Source organism: Oncorhynchus kisutch, linkage group LG21, assembly GCF_002021735.2.
Source record: "Oncorhynchus kisutch isolate 150728-3 linkage group LG21, Okis_V2, whole genome shotgun sequence".
NCBI classification, from domain to species: domain Eukaryota; kingdom Metazoa; phylum Chordata; class Actinopteri; order Salmoniformes; family Salmonidae; genus Oncorhynchus; species Oncorhynchus kisutch.
The window spans coordinates 42426461-42444230 of record NC_034194.2 but is presented as its reverse complement, the minus strand read 5'-3'; positions in this window follow the sequence as shown (position 1 = coordinate 42444230).

Below are 17770 nucleotides of genomic sequence, written 5' to 3'. Positions count from 1 at the left end.
TGCGAAGGGAGTTTAGCAGCTCTCATACACAGATGGAGGAAGTGGAAGGCGATAGGGACCGGAAATGTATCTCTGGTCAGCTTATAGACAGTCATAGTGTCGCAGGTTAAGTCTGAATGAGGAGGAGGAGGATCATTTTTTAGTTTTTGTATTGGGCAATAACAGGCTCTGGCTTGGCCAAGAGATGTCTCCCTCAGGTAGATTTACAGACCGAAGAAGAAAGAGTGTTCCAGGTCAGATTTCTGTATTTGTCTAATGGTGATGAAGGTCCCTTCTATGCTAGACTCTGTGCTAGACTCACTCTCGCAGTGATGGGAGTTTGAGGGAGTTTGGCCTCTCTACACAAGGTAAAGAAATGGATCTTGAGGAGGACGACTGGGCCAGAAGACGTCTCTGGAGATTTACAGGCCTAAAGAGTCAAGAGTGTTTTTTTTTAGGTCAGGTCTGAAGGTGACATACTCAACCAACCATCCCTCCCTTCGCTTCCATTGAACACTTTAACATTATTGGAAAATATCAATCTGTCAGTGATTCTACGACTCCTACGACAGATCAATCATAAATAATGAAGCCGTGGTAATAAATAACAAAGATTTCCTCATGGAGACCAGGAAGTGGGCACATAAACCAATGCTCGGGTCAGGACGCACTTCCAAATGTCAGCCAATGAATACCTCAACCGGGGCTTTCTACCTTCTTTACCACAAGACTGACAAAAGAAGCGAAGAAAAAAGCTAGGTTTAGATATTCACACAGGGATTGATTTTCTAATACAGTATATTCAACCAGCACAGCATGAAACTAATTAGAAGACTGACAAATGACATTCATATCTTACCGCTCAGTGAAGGAGATTAGTATAATCGGCATTACTGATAAACCAGCTCTGGGGGGGGATAGTAGTTTATGTGTCTGTGTCTGTGTCTGTCTGTAATTACAGAGGTACTACAACACAACATGCTCTCTCATAATCTGTTTTTTCGTTTCTCCCATTATAAGGAGATTACTATAAATGAAAATGGACGATACGTGACTCGATTCACCAAGTGTGGAACCCTATTCTCTACATATACCTATGGGGCTCTGGTTAAAAGTAGTGCACTATAAAGAGAATAGTGTGCCATTTGGTTAGAAAGTATATGAATCCAGACATTTTTATTTTATTTTACCTTTATTTAACCAGGCAAGTCAGTGAAGAACAAATTCTTATTTTCAATGACGGCCTAGGATCAGTGGGTTAACTGCCTGTTCAGGGGCAGAACGACCTTGTCAGCTCGGGGGTTTGAACTTGCAACCTTCCGGTTACTAGTCCAACGCACTAACCACTAGGCTACCCTGCCGCCCTAGACTAGGGCTGTGTCGGTCACAAATGGTGTCAGCTGGTGAATGCAAAGCAAAATAACTGTAAACAGTCTCACTGTAATTGACTGTAATTAACATAAACAACTCTAGAATCCCCTGGCTTCCATTCATAACCTACAAGCCACTGATGCAGACCGTTGGAACATCGACACTACCATTCCAAAGTTTGGGTTCTCTTAGAAATGTCCATGTTTTTGAAAGAAAAGTGATTTTTTTTTATGAATTAAAATAACATCAAATTGGTCAGAAATACAGTGTAGACAATGTTAATGTTGTAAATGACTATTGTAGCTGAAAACGGCTGCTTTTTAATGGAATATCTACATAGGTGTACAGAGGCCCATTATCAGCAACAATCACTCCTGTGTTCCAATGGCACGTTGTGTTAGCTAGGGGGGTCAGGATGATGGTCAGTTCACCACCACAGATCTGGTTTCAGGTTGATACTGGTCAGTTCAGCACCACAGAACTGGTTTCAGGTTGATTCTGGTCAGTTCACCACCACAGATCTGGTTTCAGGTTGATTCTGGTCAGTTCACCACCACAGAACTGGTTTCAGGTTGATACTGGTCAGTTCACCACCACAGAACTGGTTTCAGGTTGATACTGGTCAGTTCACCACCACAGATCTGGTTTCAGGTTGATACTGGTGAGTTCACCACCACAGATCTGGTTTCAGGTTGATACTGGTGAGTTCACCACCACAGATCTGGTTTCAGGTTGATACTGGTCAGTTCACCACCACAGATCTGGTTTCAGGTTGATACTGGTCAGTTCACCACCACAGATCTGGTTTCAGGTTGATACTGGTCAGTTCACCATCACAAATCTGGTTTCAGGTTGATACTGGTCAGTTCACCACCACAGATCTGGTTTCAGGTTGATACTGGTCAGTTCACCACCACAGATCTGGTTTCAGGTTGATACTGGTCAGTTCACCACCACAGATCTGGTTTCAGGTTGATACTGGTCAGTTCACCACCACAGATCTTGTTTCAGGTTGATACTGGTCAGTTCACCACCACAGATCTGGTTTCAGGTTGATACCAGAGCCCTATGGCACCCTATTCCCTATATAGTACACTACTGTAGACCAGAGCCCTATGGCACTACATAGGGAATAAGAGGACATCTGGGACACACTGAGAGAAATGTCATCATTTACTATAAACATTAACCAAGGTGTTATCCAGAAGTTTACTATAAACATTAACCAAGGTGTTATCCAGAAGTTTACTATAAACATTAACCAAGGTGTTATCAAGAAGTTTACTATAAACATTAACCAAGGTGTTATCTAGAAGTTTACTATAAACATTAACCAACATTATCCAGAAGTTGGCACTGACCAGATTATGATTTATATCAAGCCATAGGGGTTTTACCTGTAAAGCTGTTCTACATTACAGGTAGTGGAGTTTTTTGGCTTGTTGTCCCAAATGGCACCCTATTCCCAAGATAGATAGATGTGATACAAATTTTAAAAATAAAGATATACTAACACATCGGGATAATATTTCTGACACTATATCGTATCGTATTGACAATATCGCAATATTATCTTGGGCTAGTTGGCTGTACCTACACCAAAACTCGTTAGTAGTGCACTAACTGTCACCCGAACACTAAATAGGGACTAGGGTTCCATTCTGGACTCAGACTATGTTTAGAAGGGGTCACGTTAGACAGCTGCAGTGATGACACTGCTTTCTTGCAGAATAGCAAGGTCAGTTTCTTCAGAAGTAATGGATCCATACACCAGAGAGGGATATATATACAGATATATATACAGTTACTAGCAGGTGCAGAAAGAAAAGCAAAGCTTTAAATCGTCAGCCATTTTGGGTCAAAACGGTGCATTTAATCAACCACAGGAGCATTCAGCAATGACTGGATGCATGTCTCCTGAATGGCCACAAAATTCCCTACATAGTGTGCTACTTTTCTGGTCAAAAGCAGTGCACTGTAAAGGGAATAGGGGGCCATTTGGGGTCTCATTTAAGATCCATCTTTCTGAACGTCAGATCTATCCCAGCGATAAGATACCAGTCTGGGTTACATCAACCCTGTCAGAAGGAAGCAGCTGGCCCTTGGATTCTTCAAATCCCTGTCAGAGAGTTCAGGCTGGTCTCTATATACCATAGTACCTGTCAGAGAAACCAGACTGTTCTCTATATACCATAGTACCTGTCAGAGAAACCAGACTGTTCTCTATATACCATAGTACCTGTTAGAGAGGCCAGACTGTTCTCTATATACCATAGTACCTGTTAGAGAGGCCAGACTGTTCTATATATACCATAGTACCTGTTAGAGAGGCCAGACTGTTCTATATATACCATAGTACCTGTTAGAGAGGCCAGACTGTTCTCTATATACCATAGTACCTGTTAGAGAGGCCAGACTGTTCTCTATATACCATAGTACCTGTTAGAGAGGCCAGACTGTTCTATATATACCATAGTACCTGTTAGAGAGGCCAGACTGTTCTATATATACCATAGTACCTGTTAGAGAGGCCAGACTGTTCTCTATATACCATAGTGTCACGCCTTGGTCTTAGTATTTTGTGTTTTCTTTAATTATTTGTTCAGGCCAGGGTGTGACATGGGTTATTGTGTTGTCGTATTGGGGGTTTTTGTAGGCATTGGGATTGTGGTTGATTAGGGGTGTGTCGAGTGTAGGCTTGGCTGCCTGAGGCGGTTCTCAATCAGAGTCAGGTGATTCTCGTTGTCTCTGATTGGGAACCGTATTTAGGTAGCCTGAGTTTCACTTTGTATTTCGTGGGTGATTGTTCCTGTCTCTGTGTAGTTTCACCAGATAGGCTGTAATTAGGTTTCACGTTCCGTTTTTCGTATTCATAAGTTATTTCATGTATCGTCACTTTTTTTTCATTAAAATCATGAGTAACCACTACGCTGCATTTCGGTCCGACTCTCTTTCAACAAACGAAGAACGCCGTTACACATAGTACCTGTCAGAGAGGCCAGACTGTTCTCTATATACCATAGTACCTGTCAGAGAGGCCAGACTGTTCTCTATATACCATAGTACCTGTCAGAGAGGCCAGACTATTCTATATATACCATAGTACCTGTCAGAGAGGCCAGACTATTCTATATATACCATAGTACCTGTCAGAGAGGCCAGACTGTTCTCTATATACCATAGTACCTGTCAGAGAGGCCAGACTGTTCTATATAGGTCTTTATTTTTTTTTTACTTCACAATACGGTGCAGAGCGTTCGATTTGCCTGCTGGGGGTCAGGTAGTTGGCACTGACCATCTAAGCGCATAGAAAACAACCAAGACTTTCTGTGTTTGGTTGTTCAAACCGCTCTAACCGGATCCCGAGTGTAGTGAAGGATCAAACTTGTCTTAAGAAATTGCTATCAAATCTCTCCCTCAGCTTCAAGGGCGCAGTGTCTCCCAACACGCTGACCACTTCATGAAAGGTAGCTTGCTAACTTGATGTTAGTCCTGCTTACATACTTATGATTTACTTTTGGTCTCTTTAAATCGACTAGAGCTCCTGTTCCTCTTATGGTAATAATAACTAATGAGAGGGAGTGTTGGATCAGATGTACATCATCTTTGATTGGATAGTTAGCTAACGGTAGCTGTGTAGCAATAGCTAACCGGGTTAGTTGTGTTCACCATGTTCCAGAGAACTACGTTTTATTTGAACAACAGGCTGCCTGAGATAAACCTTTTGGAAGGAGACATAGATTAGGTCCCCCCACGATTCATCTCAGCCAGATGAAGTTTAAACATACGACCAGTGTTTGATTTGGACTGAAATATGTGCCGGTACTCATTCTGGGTGCCTGTACTGTTCATATTTATTTTTTACCTTTATTTAACTAGGCAAGTCAGTTAAGAACAAATTCTTATTTTCCATAGGAACAGTGGGTTAACTGCCTTGTTCAGGGGCAGAACAACAGATTTGTACCTTGTCAGCTCGGGGATTTGAACTTGCAGCCTTCCGGTTACTAGTCCAACGCTCTAACCACTAGGCTACCCTGCCGCCCCATTCAGGTGCAAGGGTGCCACAATACTGTTGAGCTAATATTCTATAAGAGGAACAGGACCTCTAACAGTAGCAAAGTTGAGGTGCTGGTACTCAGCTCCAGTGAGCTCCTGCCCAAGTCAAGCACTGCATACAACCGAGGAGAAGCGAGAGGGCAGCTAGTCGCTCAGCTAGTCATGGTCGCGCCACAGCGTTGCTAGCAGAGGGCGGAGAATTGCAGAGGGTGGAGCTGCATGAGGAACAGGCAGCCAGTGTCTCTGACACAAAAGTCTTAGATACGAGCAGCAGAGATTTTTTCATGTATGTTTTAACATGGTTCTCTGAGTAGGCTGTTATTTCAGGTTTAACATGGTTCTCTGAGTAGGCTGTTATTTCAGGTTTAACATGGTTCTCTGAGTAGGCTGTTATTTCAGGTTTAACATGGTTCTCTGAGTAGGCTGTTATTTCAGGTTTAACATGGTTCTCTGAGTAGGCTGTTATTTCAGGTTTAACATGGTTCTCTGAGTAGGCTGTTATTTCAGGTTTAACATGGTTCTCTGAGTAGGCTGTTATTTCAGGTTTAACATGGTTCTCTGAGTAGGCTGTTATTTCAGGTTTAACATGGTTCTCTGAGTAGGCTGTTATTTCAGGTTTAACATGGTTCTCTGAGTAGGCTGTTATTTCAGGTTTAACATGGTTCTCTGAGTAGGCTGTTATTTCAGGTTTAACATGGTTCTCTGAGTAGGCTGTTATTTCAGGTTTAACATGGTTCTCTGAGTAGGCTGTTATTTCAGGTTTAACATGGTTCTCTGAGTAGGCTGTTATTTCAGGTTTAACATGGTTCTCTGAGTAGGCCGTGAACCATTCTTCGTCTATATACTAGTTAACACAGTGTTCACACCAAGGCCGTGAACCATCCATCGTCTATATACTAGTTAACACAGTGTTCACACCAAGGCCGTGAACCATCCATCATCTGCTGATTTGTACTGACTGGATTGTTAAAGGCGTAAGGTGATCCAACACACACTCGTTTCTCCCCCAGAGTTTGGCAGCAGCAGGAGGACCAGCTGTAAATCAGAAGTGTGTCATCTCTCTGCCAGGTTAATGAAAAGATAATGTGGTTAGACCAGACTGAATATGTTGTTTCGCAAATGGGGGAGTACAACATTCAGTCTGTTTTAGTAACCTAAGGAACAGAGCCTCGCTGAACAAACGTAAACCAATTAATAGTTCGCTAGTTTTAACCCTTCTAGGGTTCCAGGTCCCAAACAGGGCTGTCCTCAGTCGACATCCAAGTCAAAATTACCTCACACACATTCAACGTCAGTGTTTCTTCGAAATGTAGAATTCTCTTCCCAAAAACCCCTTGAACTTTCAGAGTTTATACAAATACTTCTGGCCTATGTCATGCCCAAATTCTTAAAATTGAGTTAAACATTTTCGTACTCGTTAGACAACAACTGACCATTGTGTACACTTTTTGCATTCATATCTTTTGTCATTTACTAGATGCTCCTCTTGAGTCCCATCGTCACACCGGTTAGCGCTTCTAACCCTTCTCAAACATTGTGTGTTTCAACAACAGACTTTGCATTGGATTCGTCTGCTTCTTCTGCATTGGCCGATAGCAACCATTAGCCCGTGTGATTGACCGAGGGGCGGAGCTAGAGCTTTGTTTGTGAGACAAGGGCGGATACCAAAAAGGAAACAGTTCTTCTCACATAAACATGACCCTGCCAGTCCGGCTGCAGAGTATCACTTTCATTGACAGGGTACATGGTCCAGAAAAGACAGGCGTCATTGGGTCATGCACAATACGGGAGGAAAATCTACTGTCATGATTGAATTGTCAGAAACATCCTCAGCTGAGGCTCGGTTTCAGCTGACAGAGGCGATCAGAGAGAGAGAGAGAGTGTGTCTGTGTCTGTGTCTGTGTCTGTGTGTGTGTGTGTGTGTGTGAGAGAGAAAAGGCAATGAAAACACTGCAGACTCTCCTGAGGGATTGATGACGGTGTGACTGTGATGTTGGTGAAAGATTTACTGTAAAGACCTGTGACACCACACACACACACACACACACACACACACACACCAGACACACACACACACACACACACACACAGCTTGATGACGATCAGCTGCAGATCTGACCCCAAAAAAACACACACGTATACACACACACACACACACTGCACACACCAGACACACACACACACAATGTTTTTGCAGATGGAGGCACGGTCCAAGCCAGATGCTGCTTAAATAAGAGTGATCTAAATCAGAGAGGGGTCATTTGAGTAGCGCTGAGGATACTTTAAATATATCAACACCTCGAAAAGACAATGAATCATTGGCCAGGGAAAGCTGTAGGATATCATGTGGTATTATTGAGTTCGTATTCAGATTAGATTACCACTCCAGAGGGCGAGCCCATGGGCCAGTGTTGTCAAAAGTAGCGTATGATTTTTTCAGGGGGTGCTGGAGGGGTGCTGGAGCACCTTAAGTGCCCCTACATCCCGCGGCTATGATTTAGGATCAGTAAATATTGTATGAATGAAAGACGAGTTGAATAGAAAATGACTTGGAAACAGGAATGGAGAAATATTTATTTATTATTATTTATTTCAGCATCTTGAGAGAATGAATGTGCAGTTAGGGAACGTCTGTAAAGGTGCTTTCTTTATCAGCATCATAACAGCTGATAAAAATATGCATCCAAGCCAGACTGAAGTCTTATCAGAAACATGTTGGATCGTTTTCACAGCTTTCTATTTCCTTACAACTGGTCAATCAAATTTTGCACGTAAAATCTTTCCATTTTTTTGTTGTTGTTATTGCATTTTCTCCCCGGTCCCTAAATGTCTTCGCTCCGTGACAGAGGCAGAGAGAGTGAAGAGGTTTCTATAGTGAAGAGGTTCACTGGCATCTTCATTCCCTGGTTTCTGTAGTGAAGTGCTGCACTGGCATCTTCATTCCCTGGTTTCTGTAGTAAAGAGCTGCACTTGGCATCTTCATTCCCTGGTTTCTGTAGTGAAGTGCTGCACTGGCATCTTCATTCCCTGGTTTCTGTAGGGAAGTGCTGCACTGGCATCTTCATTCCCTGGTTTCTGTAGGGAAGTGCTGCACTGGCATCTTCATTCCCTGGTTTCTGTAGGGAAGTGCTGCACTGGCATCTTCATTCCCTGGTTTCTGTAGTGAAGTGCTGCACTGGCATCTTCATTCCCTGGTTGTGCCAGATCCAAACAGAAAAATGGCTTAGGTTCACCTGATTCTCTATGACTTGGATGTCTTAATTCACTTTACCTATAAGGGGCTCCTAACCTCCCCATTCAAATTCTTGATATGTTTGACAGCACAAGACTACGTGGCCAGTGACGTGTATTCATGGATGCTTCCCCCAAAAAATGTACTAAGAAAAAAATATGTTTTTATTTTATTTATATTTCGTCTCACTGTGTTTCATAATTTTCCTTCAATTCACAAGAGGCTGAATGTATCTCGCCGGGGAAATCATTAGAGCGAGCGAAGCAATGAACCCTCTGTCTTACTATATGTATTGGTGCCGCCCGTAGCATTGAATGCAAATGAAGCCAACAAGCATTTGGCCTCCCTTGATTAAAAAAAAAGTATACAATAATAGCCCATCAGCATTGAGCTAAACTGAGTGAGCTCGTGAAGTCAGCTTGGATGTAACGACTCTCGTGGGGTGAAGAAGAAGACCAAGGTGCAGCGTGGTATGCGTTCACAATGTTTTTTTTTTTTAAGTGAATTCTTGCATCTCGTTGTGTCGTTGTCCTCTGGTGGCTAGCTAGCTAAAATTGTCCCTTTCCTAAATTAACCATGGATAGGGATTTGAACTTGTGGTTAAAGAGCAAACAACGCAATTATCACAACACATAGATTGTAATATGTTTTTCTTTTCTGGCATGGCTTCCCCAGCGATTCTACCCAGGCACCGCTCCTGTATGTGGCTACAGATTACCCAGGCACCACTGCTGTATGTGGCTACAGATTACCCAGGCACCGCTCCTGTATGTGGCTACAGATTACCCAGGCACCGCTCCTGTATGTGGCTACAGATTACCCAGGCACCGCTGCTGTATGTGGCTACAGATTACCCAGGCACCGCTCCTGTATGTGGCTACAGATTACCCAGGCACCGCTGCTGTATGTGGCTACAGATTACCCAGGCACCGCTCCTGTATGTGGCTACAGATTACCCAGGCACCGCTCCTGTATGTGGCTACAGATTACCCAGGCACCGCTCCTGTATGTGGCTACAGATTACCCAGGCACCGCTCCTGTATGTGGCTACAGATTACCCAGGCACCGCTGCTGTATGTGGCTACAGATTACCCAGGCACCGCTCCTGTATGTGGCTACAGATTACCCAGGCACCGCTCCTGTATGTGGCTACAGATTACCCAGGCACCGTTGCTGTATGTGGCTACAGATTACCCAGGCACCGCTCCTGTATGTGGCTACAGATTACCCAGGCACCGCTCCTGTATGTGGCTACAGATTACCCAGGCACCGCTCCTGTATGTGGCTACAGATTACCCAGGCACCGCTCCTGTATGTGGCTACAGATTACCCAGGCACCGCTCCTGTATGTGGCTACAGATTACCCAGGCACCGCTCCTGTATGTGGCTACAGATTACCCAGGCACCGCTCCTGTATGTGGCTACAGATTACCCAGGCACCGCTCCTGTATGTGGCTACAGATTACCCAGGCACCGCTCCTGTATGTGGCTACAGATTACCCAGGCACCGCTCCTGTATGTGGCTACAGATTACCCAGGCACCGCTCCTGTATGTGGCTACAGATTACCCAGGCACCGCTCCTGTATGTGGCTACAGATTACCCAGGCACCGCTCCTGTATGTGGCTACAGATTACCCAGGCACCGCTCCTGTATGTGGCTACAGATTACCCAGGCACCGCTCCTGTATGTGGCTACAGATTACGCAGGCACCGCTCCTGTATGTGGCTACAGATTACCCAGGCACCGCTGCTGTATGGGGCTACAGATTGTAACCCAGATCATGTGATATAACTAAAGATTTTGTTATCCATTACTGGGCATTACAGGAAAGCCTCATACAAACCGCCACCATAGATTTTTCAACTAACTTGCTCTTGGCGATACTTTCTTCAATCTTAGAAATGTCAATTTCCTGTTGCAGGTAGTTCTAGAACCACCCGTTTCCTGTTGCAGGTAGTTCTAGAACCACCAATTTCCTGTTGCAGGTGGTTCTAGAACCACCAATTTCCTGTTACAGGTGGTTTTAGAACCACCAATTTCCTGTTACAGGTGGTTCTAGAACCACCAATTTCCTGGTGGTTCTAGAAGGTTCCTCGTCAGGGGGGCAAGGTATCCTAAAAGTTAAGAGGCGAGCCAGCAACCGGAGGGTTGCCAGTTCAAATACCTGGTCCGACGGAAAAAATCTGTCAGGAAGTGAACTGGCAACCGAAGGGTTGGGGGTATCAAATCCTAGATGCCATTGCCTACTGTTGTGCCTTTGACCAAGCACTTACACCCCCCCCCCCACCCCCAATCAGAAGCGAAAGACTCTAGTGTTCATAACCATGATAAACAACAGAGAAACACATTGTCCTGATGAACATTTCAAATCAAATCAAAATCTAATTTAATTTATTTGTCACATACACATGGTTAGCAGATGTTAATGCGAGTGTAGCGAAATGCTTGTGCTTCTAGTTCCGAAAATGCAGTAATAACCAACGAGTAATCTAACCTAACAATTCCAAAACTACTACCTTATACACACAAGTGTAAAGGGATAAAGAATATGTACATAAGGATATATGAATGAGTGATGGTACAGAGCGGCATAGGCAAGATGCAGTAGATGGTATTGAGTGCAGTATATACATATGAGATGAGTATGTAAACAAAGTGGCATAGTTAAAGTGGCTAGTGATACATGTATTACATAAAGATGCAGTAGATGATATAGAGTTTGATTTGAAGTTCACTGGTTTCATACGACTGTATTGTTACTGTAATCAAACTGACTGAGATAAGATTTCACAATAAGCCACACGGATTTAGAAAATAAAATACCGTAAATGAATTGAGATTTCACATTGTCTCTGTGCTCCGGCTACTGGTGAGATATCTAAAACATCTGAGATAACACCCATTAACCTTCCCTGTGTATCAGTCACAGAACAAGGACCAGCGTCTTATATGGTAGACTCTGACGGTGGCAACAACAATATGACACATGAATGGACTAACTGGAGAGAGTGTGTTAGACCGACGCTTGTCTAGACGGAGAGAGCAAAGATCCTTCCCGTTATTGTTAGGTGGCATTGAGCGGCTGCAAAACAGGAAGTTATCCCTGAGGAAAAACAGAAAACAGCCGTAAAATAAACCTCTGAAGAGAAAGCGGTGGGCTGTAAACGCTACAGTTGGACTCTGTTTGACATTCCCTGTCCTACTACTGTACAACGCTGCTTCTACAACAAAGGCTTTATACCTTATGCCATAAGGCCTTCAAATTCACATCCGGACCTCCAAGCCGGTTTCACTGCTGATTTTCATTCTTCCCCTCTGATCACGGACTGATTTAGACCTGGGACACCAGGTGGGTGATTCCCCTCTAATCACGGACTGATTTAGACCTGGGACACCAGGTGGGTGATTCCCCTCTAATCAGGGACTGATTTAGACCTGAGACACCAGGTGGGTGATTCCCCTCTAATCAGGGACTGAATTAGACCTGGGACACCAGGTGGGTGATTCCCCTCTGATCACGGACTGATTTAGACCTGGGACACCAGGTGGGTGATTCCCCTCTAATCAGGGACTGATTTAGACCTGGGACACCAGGTGGGTGATTCCCCTCTAATCAGGGACTGATTTAGACCTGGGACACCAGGTGGGTGATTCCCCTCTAATCAGGGACTGATTTAGACCTGGGACACCAGGTGGGTGAAATTAATTGTCAGGTAATACCAGACCTCGTAGGGTAAGATTTGAATAGGTGTTGAAAGACCCTCCCCCAAAAAACTAAGCCAGGTTGTATTGTAACAGTCCCCATTGACTTCAGTTCCTACAATGTAGTGGTACTCAGGATGCTGGTGCTCACAGTAACACTTCGGCAGACTGATTTGTCATATTACACAACTAATCATTCCTTGTTATTCTTAAACTCAGCACATTGTGTCACTCATATCTGACTAGAACCTCCCCCCAAAAACAACATTTTTTTTTTTTTAATCCAGTGCTAAACTCTGGCTTCCTCTTAAGGCTTGGGCTGATTTCAAGGTTTTACTGTTAAGCTACAAAGCATTACAGGGACTTGCTCCTACTTATATCTCTGATTTTGGTCCTGCCATAGATAATGTACCTACGCGTACGCCGCGGTCACAAAACACAAGGCCTACTTACTGTCCCTAGAATTTTTAAGCAAACAGCTGGAGGCAGGGCTTTCTCCTATAGAGCTCCATTTTTTTATGAAATGTTCTGCCTACCCATGTGAGAGACGCAGACTCGGTCTGGACCTTTAAGTCTTTACTGAAGACTCATCTCTTCAGTAGGTCCTATGATTGAGTGTAGTCTGGCCCAGGGGTGTGAAGGTGAATGGCAAGGCACTGTCTCTGATCTATTACAGGGGCTGAATCACTGGCTTGCTAGTGCTCTCCCATGCAGTCCCTAGGAGGGGTGCATCACGCCTTGCCGGGATTTTTTTTTCTCTCGCAAATATTCGACTTGAGTGGGTTGAGTGATTGACGTGATCATCCTGTCAGGTTTTGCAACACATCAGGCTTGTGCGGTAGGGGGAGATATTCTTGGGCTCAGCCTTGTCTCAGGGTACTGTTGATGGTCAGTTGCTATCCCTCTAGTGGTGTGGGGGCTGTGCTTTGTTTGGCAAAGTGGTTAGGGGTTATATCCTGCCTGGTTGGCACTGTCCGGGGTTATTGTCGGACGGGGCCAATGTGTCCCCCCCCCCCTCCTGTCTCAGCCTCCAGTATATATGCTGCAATAGCCTATGTGCTGGGGGGGCTAAGGTCAGTCTGTCCTATCTGGTGAAATTCTCCTGTCTTATCTAGTGTCCTGTGTGAACTTAAGTATGCTCCCTCTAATTCGCTCTCCTCTACCGGAGGACCTGAGCCCTAGAACCATTCCTCAGGACTACCTGGCTGTCCCCTGTCCACCAGGTCGTGCTGCTGCTCCAGTTTCAACTGTTCTGCCGGCGGCTATGGAAGCCTGACCTGTTCACGGGATGTGCTACCTTGTCCCAGACATGCTGTTTTCGACTCTCTCTCTCTCTTCCTCTCTACCGGACCTGCTGTCTTGACCTCTGAATTCTCGGCTATGAAAAGCCAAGTGTCATTTACTCCTAAGGTGCTGACTTATCGTACCCGCTATATCCATTGGGACTTTTATTCTATGACCGTTTGAACATCTTGAAGAACGATCTGGCCTTAATGGCCATGTACTGTTATAACCTCTACCCAGTACAGCCAGTAGAGGACTGGCCACCCGTCAGAGCCTGGTTCCTCTCTACCCAGTACAGCCAGTAGAGGACTGGCCACCCGTCAGAGCCTGGTTCCTCTCTACCCAGTACAGCCAGAAGAGGTCTGGCCACCCGTCAGAGCCTGGTTCCTCTCTACCCAGTACAGCCAGAAGAGGTCTGGCCACCCGTCAGAGCCTGGTTCCTCTCTACCCAGTACAGCCAGAAGAGGTCTGGCCACCCGTCAGAGCCTGGTTCCTCTCTACCCAGTACAGCCAGAAGAGGTCTGGCCACCCGTCAGAGCCTGGTTCCTCTCTACCCAGTACAGCCAGAAGAGGTCTGGCCACCCGTCAGAGCCTGGTTCCTCTCTACCCAGTACAGCCAGAAGAGGTCTGGCCACCCGTCAGAGCCTGGTTCCTCTCTACCCAGTACAGCCAGAAGAGGTCTGGCCACCCGTCAGAGCCTGGTTCCTCTCTACCCAGTACAGCCAGAAGAGAACTGGCCACCCCTCAGAGCCTGGTTCCTCTCTACCCAGTACAGCCAGTAGAGGATTGGTCACCCCTCAGAACCTGGTTCCTCTGGTCTACCCAGTACAGCCAGAAGAGGACTGTCCACCCCTCAGAGCCTGGTTCCTCTCTACCCAGTTCAGCCAGAAGAGGACTGGTCACCCCTCAGAGCCTGGTTCCTCTCTACCCAGTACAGCCAGTAGAGGACTGGTCACCCCTCAGAGCCTGGTTCCTCTGGTCTACCCAGTACAGCCAGTAGAGGACTGGTCACCCCTCAGAGCCTGGTTCCTCTCTAGGTTTCTTCCTATGTTCCTGCCTTTCTAGGGAGGGTTTTTCCTAGCCGCTCTGCTTCTACATCTTCATTGCTTCATTCGTGGATGAGGTTATTTTAGTCACATCTGTTGCTGATAGGTGTATAAAATCAAGCACATAGCCATGCAATCTCCATAGACAAACATTGGCAGTAGAATGGCCTTACTGAAGAGCTCAGTGACTTTCAATGTGGCAACGTCATAGGATGCCACCTTTCCAACAAGTCAGTTTGTTAAATTGCTACAATTGCTAGATCTGCCCCAGTCAACAGTAAGTGCTGTTATTGTGAAGTGGAAATGTCTAGGAGCAACAACGGCTCAGCCGTGAAGTGGTTGGCCACACAAGCTCACAGAATGGGACCACCGAGTGCTGAAGAGTGTAGCGCGTAAAAATCGCCTGTCTTCGGTTGCAACACTCACTACCGAGTTCCAAACTGCCTCTGGAAGCAACGTCTGCACAATAACTGTTCATCAGGAGCTTCATGAAATGGGTTTCCATGGCTGTAAAGTTTGGTGGAGGAGGAATAATGGTCTGGGGCTGTTTTTCATTGGTTTGGGCTAGACCCCTTAGTTCCAGGGAAGGGAAATCTTAATGCTACAGCATACAATAACATTCTAGACGATTCCGTGCTTCCAACTTTGTGACAACAGTTTTGGGAAGGCCCTTTCCTGTTTCAGCATGACAATTCCCCCTTGCACAAAGCAAGGTCCATACAGAAGTGGTTGGTCGAGATCGGTGTGAAAGAATTTGATTGGCCTGCACAAAGACCTGACCTTAACCCCATCGAACATCTTTGAGATGAATTGGAACACCGACTGCAAGTTAGGCCTAATCGCACAACATCAGTGCCCGACCTCTGTAATGCTCTTGTGGCTGAATGGAAGCAAGTCCCCTCAGCAATGTTCCAACATCTTGTGGAAAACCATCCCAGAATAGTGGAGGCTGTTATAGCAGCAAAGGGGAGACCAACTTCATATTAATGCCCATGATTTTGGAATGACGAGCAGGTGTCCACATACCTTTGGTAGTTTGGTGAATATATATTTATATTTATATATACACACACACACTCAAAGGACAGTTTATTAGGTACACCACTCCGTTCATGAAAATGGATCACCGTGGCCGTGGCTTGCTATATAAAACAGGCATCCAGACATTCAGTTACTGTTGGATTGAACGTTAACATGGGCAAAATAAGTGACCGAAGTGACTTTGATGATCGTCGGTCCGCCGGATCCAGTATCTCAGAAACGGCCTCCTGGGCATTTCACCCACGATGGTGTGTTAGCGGAGAAAGGTGCGACAAACAAAAATAATCCAGTCAGCGGCCTGTCTTCCTGTGGGTGAAAACAGCTCGTTGATGAGAGAGGCGGAAGGAGAAATTCAAGAATCGGGCAAGGTAACAGGCCCGGCTACAAACAGACCAATAATGGCGCAGTACAACAGTGGTTTGCAGAACGGCATCTCAGAACACACAACTCGTCAGTCCTTGTCAGGGTTATTGCAGCAGACGACCACACTGGGTTCTACTCCTATCAGCTAAAAACCAGAAGCGGCTCCATCTGGCAACACGATCACCAACACTGGACAACTGAGGAAAGGAAAAACACTGCCTGGTCCGACATATCCTGGTTCCTGTTGCGTCATGCTGTTGGCAGAGTCAGGATTTGATGTAAGCTGTATGAGTCTTGGGCCCCGTCCTGCCTGGTGTCAACGGTACAGGCTGGTGACGGTGGTGTAGTGTCGTCCAATCTGCAGCACCTGTGTGATGCCGTCGCGTCAACATGGACCAACATGCCTGGTGTCAACGGTACAGGCTGGTGACGGTGGTGTAGCGTCATCCAATCTGCAGCACCTGTGTGATGCCGTCGCGTCAGCATGGACCAACATGCCTGTGGAACGTTTCCGACCTGTAGAATCCATGCCTCGAAGAATTCAGGCTGTTCTGGAGGCAAAAGGGGGTCCAACACAGTACTATATGGGTGTAACTAATAAACTAAACTAGCCTACATATTTCCAATGACTATATTATTCATTTTAATACATTTTTATTGACACCTTTGACTCACTGTTTGGTTCCCATTGGGGGAAAGAACACAAGATGACTGGTGTATTCTGTTGATGTGAGCTAACAGAGACGTGCTATTCTGTTGAGCTGTTGAAATGACCTGACAGAAATGTGCTGTTCTGTTGAAGTGAGCTAATAGAGCCTTGTGTAAACATACAAATTCAACACCATTGTATATATGACAGTCACAGTCTGCTCCCTAGTGGCCAATGGTTACATTTTTATAGTGACATTTCCCTTTTAAGCTAAATGTAGCGGGTATGGGGTCATGGCTGGAATGGGTCCAGCTTTCTGACCAATTAGTGTCAGAAGTGGAACATTTTTGCACTAACCCTAACCCTTTTCCTAACCTTAACCTAATTATTCTAACCTGCTAAGTTAATTCTCCTAACCTGTATTTTTTTGTGACTCAAGTATTTTTTGACAATCATTAGATCCACGTTTCATGTGGAAAGTCAAGTCAACATAACATTTGCCCAAATAGCATCATTTTTTTTTTTTGCCAAATAAGTGCTGTAGTAAATTAGATTTTCTTTGGCGTTTGGCAATGTTCAATCTGTTCATGTCATTTTTTTCCATCCAGGCATTGTTCATGATAAACAGGGTCTTTGAGGTCAAAAAATATTACCCTTTTCAGTAATGTAGAAAAGGAATAGCATTAACACATTTCTTCAACTTCTTTAAATTATGTCATGATCATCATTATTATTGGGGTGAGGGTTTAGGGCAAGGGTGTCAAACTCATTCCACGTAGGGCCGAGTATCAGCGTTTTTTGGGGGTGGGGTTTTCCTTTCAATTAAGTCCTAGACAACCAGATGAGTGGAGTTAATTAGTGACCTTAATCAAGTACAAGGGAGGAGTGAAAACCCGCAGACACTCGGCCCTCCGTCAAATGGGTTTGACACGTAGATTAGGGTTTAATAATGGACAATATACTATAGCATCTGCAGTACATTTAGCCTTTATTTCAACTCTCTCTCTCTCTTTGTCATGATCATCATTATTGGGGTGAGGGTTTA